The sequence below is a fragment of the Aotus nancymaae genome, unplaced genomic scaffold (genome assembly GCF_030222135.1).
Source record: "Aotus nancymaae isolate 86718 unplaced genomic scaffold, 86718_ANA_hifiasm-v0.15.2.pri h1tg000025l, whole genome shotgun sequence".
NCBI classification, from domain to species: Eukaryota; Metazoa; Chordata; class Mammalia; order Primates; family Aotidae; genus Aotus; species Aotus nancymaae.
This window is the reverse complement of record NW_026988438.1, coordinates 9,991,651-9,996,220: the sequence shown is the minus strand read 5'-3', so window position 1 is coordinate 9,996,220 and position 4,570 is coordinate 9,991,651. Positions and strand designations below refer to the sequence as shown.

The following is a 4,570-nucleotide window of genomic DNA, read 5'->3' as shown; positions in this document are numbered from 1 at the left end:
ACTAAGTAGAAGTGAGTGGGATAGTTTAGGTAACCAAAAAGTCTACTATCTAGATATTTACTTTTCTGTTTAGGATGAATAGATTTATAATTCAGGTGAAAGTGAGAGGATTATAACAAAATACCTGTGAACTCAGTAAATCAATAAGCATATCTCCTTTCTCTGTACAAATGTTTTAGATATGTAAAACTCAAAAGGTGTTCCTCCATATTTTTCTTATTACTGCTTTTACTGTTTACAAATTTTATTAAAGTTTATTTAAATATATAGCACAATAGAAAAAAAATAGCATTCATCATATTGAAATGAATGAAATTTTCTGATATCAAGACAGCTAATAAACTTAGTAGGGAAACAATTTAGATACTAATTGTATCAGTTAAGTATTGCTAAAAATCGCCAAATCACAAACCATGTTCAAACTAAGTACCTGAAAACAACATTTGTTTCTGTTCACATATATGCAAGATAGCTGTGGTTCAGTTGGTTAAGGTAGAGAAGAAGGATGGAACTAATTCTCCTTCACAGCCCTCAGAAGAAACCAATCTTGCCAGCAGTTTCATTCCAGAATTTCAGACAGCAGAACTGTAAGAATATAAATATCTATCATTTAAGTCACCCAGTTTATGGCATTTTGTTACCACAGCCCCAGGAAACTAATATGCACTGCCAAAGAAAAAGTCAAGTCAAGAGGCAAGCTATGATGAACTGTAGGGAGAAGTATGGAAGCATGAAAGGATAAAGTATTGAGGCCAATAATCTAATCTACTACACTCCCAAAATTATTTTAAATAGATCTTTTTATGGGGGGTGGGGGGCTAGGGGAGGAATAGTAGGGGGTGGGGTATTGGGGAGGGATAGGATTAGGTGAAATACCTAATGTAGATGTTGGGGTGATGGATGCAGTAAACCACCATGGCATATGTATGTCTATGTAACAAACCTGCACATTCTGCACATGTAACCCAGAACTTAAAGTATACTAAATAAATTTAAAAAAAGAAATTCTAAACAAATTTTAAAAGTAAAAATTGTAGGGGTCACACTCTACAACCACCAAGCTATAACACTAAAATTAACATCTTAAAATTTCAAAAAAAATGGATAATACAGAACATTTTCGTAAATACTGGGTTAAAAAGAAAATGAAATTTCAATTATAGTCCAGTTACAGAATAATTACAACATAAGCACGCTATATTTTATGACATTCAGCCAATATTGTACTTAGTACAAAATGTGCTTTACCTTGAATAGTCACACTTAAGCATGTAAAAAAATAATTACTGGAGTGATTGACTCAGGATATCCAAGAAATAGTCCCAAAGAAAACAGAAAAGCAAAAACTAGGAATTAAAACTCTGTTAGAAAGTAACCAAATAAGAAACATGGGAGCTTAACTATTTATTATAAAGAAATACAGGATTTACTTTGAAGATACTAATATCATTCACATATACTTGTAAGTGTAGTGAAGTCAAAAAGAAAGCTGGAAAGAGATAATATTGGAAATAAGAAGTGTTTTTAAATGAAAAACATATGAAAAAGAAGAGATAAACAAGAATTTTTGGAAGATATTTAAAATATGAGGTAATCAACTTCAAGCCTATATGCTAATATATTTAAAAACCTAGAAAAAATAGATGATTTTTATGTTAAACATAAATGAACAAAACTGGCATACGAATTAAAACACCTGAATACCCTCATAAATGCAGAGGACCTTCAAAATTGCATCAGAGTACTGCCTCTAAAACCAATGAATTTTCTTTCAAAAGTCAAATAACTGAATAACTTTTATTGTATTAAAGTATTCCAAAGCCTAGAAAAATACGTATTTTTTAAAATTGACATTTTATACTAGCATAACTTAATAAAATTAACATAAAATAGTTCAACATAAAAATTAGAAGCTCTCTGCTCTTCCTGTTCGACAGACAGCTGCATCTTCTTGTGCAGCATCAGCTGCATCCCTGAGACACTATGGGGGAGGCAAAGGCCCGAGTCAATGGATTTCCCCGTAGTGGGTACCTGGTCACCAGGGTTGCTTTTAAGTCTGGTAAAGTGGATATTGTCGCCATCAATGACCCCCTCATTGACCTCAACTACATGCTTTTCATGTTCCAATATGATTCTACTCATGGCAAATTCCATGGCAGCGTCAAGGTTGAGAATGGGAAGTTTGTCATCAATGGAAATGCCATCATCTTCTTCCAGGATTGAGATCCTACCAAAATCAAATGGGGTGATGCTGGTACTGATTATATAGTTTAGTCCACTGGTTTCTTCACCACCATGGAGAAGGCTGGGTCTCACTTGCAGTGGGGAGCCAAAAGGGTCATAATCTCTGCCCCCTTTGTCAATCCCCCCATGTTCATTGTGGTCATGAACCATGAGAATTATGATAACAACTTCAAGATTATCAGCAATGCCTTCTGTACCACCAACTGCTTAGCACCTCTGGCCAAGGTAATCCATGACAACTTTGGTATTGTGGAAGGACTCATCACCACAGTCCTCGCCATCACTGCCACCCAAAAAACTGTAGATGGTCCCTCCGGGAAACTGTGGCATGATGGCTGTGGGCTCACCAGAGCATCATCCCTGCATCTACTAGCACTGCAAAGGCTGTGGGCTAGGTTATCCCTGAGCAAAAAGAGAAGCTCGCTGGCATGGCCTCCCATGTCCCCACTGCCAACGTGTCAGTCGTGGACCTGACCTGCCATCTAGAAAAACCTGCCAAATATGATGACATCAAGTAGGTGGTGAAGCAGGCATCGGGTGCCCCTCAAGTGCATCCTTGGCTACACGGAGCACAAGGTCATCTCCCCCAACTTTAACAGCAACACTCATTCTTCCACCTTTGATGCTGGGGCTGGTATTGCACTCAGTGACCACTTTGTCAAGCTCATCTCCTGATATGACAGTGAATCTGGCTACAGCAACAGGGTGGTGAACCTCATAGCCCATATGGCCTCCAAGAAGTGAGACCCCCGGACCACCAGCCCCAGTGAGAGTGTAAAAGGAAGACAGAGGCCCTCAGATGCTGGGGAATCCCTGCTTCACGCAGTTCCCCACTACACTGAGAATCTCCCTTCCTCACAATTTTCATGCAGACCCTGTGAAGAGGGAGGAGCCTAGGGAGCCCCACCTTAGGGAGCCCCACCTTATCAGTTACCATCAATAAAGTCCCCTGTGCTCACCTAAACAACAACAAAAACTAAAGAAATTTATAGCCAATTTCAATTAAAATTAAGACACAAAAATTAAAAATATCACACTGGCAAAAATTAAGACTATACTAAAATCACATTTCATTATACATTGGGGTTATTTTTAAACTGTGAAACTTGTTTAAATATCTATTAAATTAGTTTATTGTGTGAAAATATTGATAACAATAGGAATCTAAAAATATGAAAAATTATTTCTAAAATTTTCAATAATTTCTAAGAATAATTTTTAGAAGACTAGAGAGAGTAAAGAGATTCTTATAATGCTGTTTTAAATTATCTATTGGAATTCTATGGACAACATTTGTCATAATAATAACCTAGAGGCTTCATGCTAATTTTAGAAACACAAATTGCTTAATGATGAGAATACATTCTGAGAAATGCATCATTAGGTAATTTTGTCATTCTGAGAAAATCACAGAGTGTACTTACACAAACCTAGGTGGTATAGCCTAGGCTAGATGCTACAGATTGTAGCTTCTTGGATAAAAACCTGTACAGCATGTACTGTGCTCAATTATATAGGCAGTTTTAACACAATGGTCAGTATTTGTGTATCTAAACATGGAAAAGATATGCTCAAAGTATAGTATAAAAGATTTAAAAAAAATTATACTCCTGTAGATGGCATTTACCATGAACAGGGCTTTCAGGATTGGATGTTGCTCTGGGTGAGTCAGTGAGTGGTGAGTGAATGTGAAAGCCTGTAAGGCACTATATACTTTATCACTATACGATTAGGGCACACTAAATATATTTTTAAAAGTTTATTTTTTTAATAATAAATTAATCTTAGTTTACTATAACTTCTTTATAAACTTTTTTTAAATTTCTTGACTCTATTGTAACCACACTTAGTTTAAAACACAAACACATTAAACAGATGTACAAAAGTATTTTCTGTCTTAATGCTTATTCTATAAGCCTTTTCTCCTTTTTTTTTTTTACTTTTTAAAGTTTTTTTTTAATTAAAGACTAAGACACAAATACACATTAGCCTACGTCTGCACAGAGTCAGGATCATCAGTTTCACTGTTACCCACCTCTGAATCTCGTCCCACTAGAAGGTCATCGGGGCAATAACACACGTGGAGCTGTCATCTATGATAACAATTCCTTCTTCTGGAACACTTCCTGAAGAACCTGCCTGAGGCTGTTCTACCATTAATTTTCTCTTAAGATTTAAAAGTATGCTCTAAAATAATGATTAAAAGCATAGTGCACTAAATACATAGGCCATTTACATTCTTTTGTTTTCATTATCAAGTACAACATGCTGTACATAAATTGTATTTGTTGTACTTTTATATCACTGGCAACGCAGTGGGTTTGTT

General features: G+C 35.8%; 1 pseudogene; it reads left to right on the top strand.

Moving 5' to 3' along the window:
• Nucleotides 1-2,010: 2,010 nt before the first annotated feature.
• LOC135276494 (glyceraldehyde-3-phosphate dehydrogenase-like) lies at nucleotides 2,011-2,988 on the top strand (annotated as a pseudogene).
• Nucleotides 2,989-4,570: the final 1,582 nt, after the last annotated feature.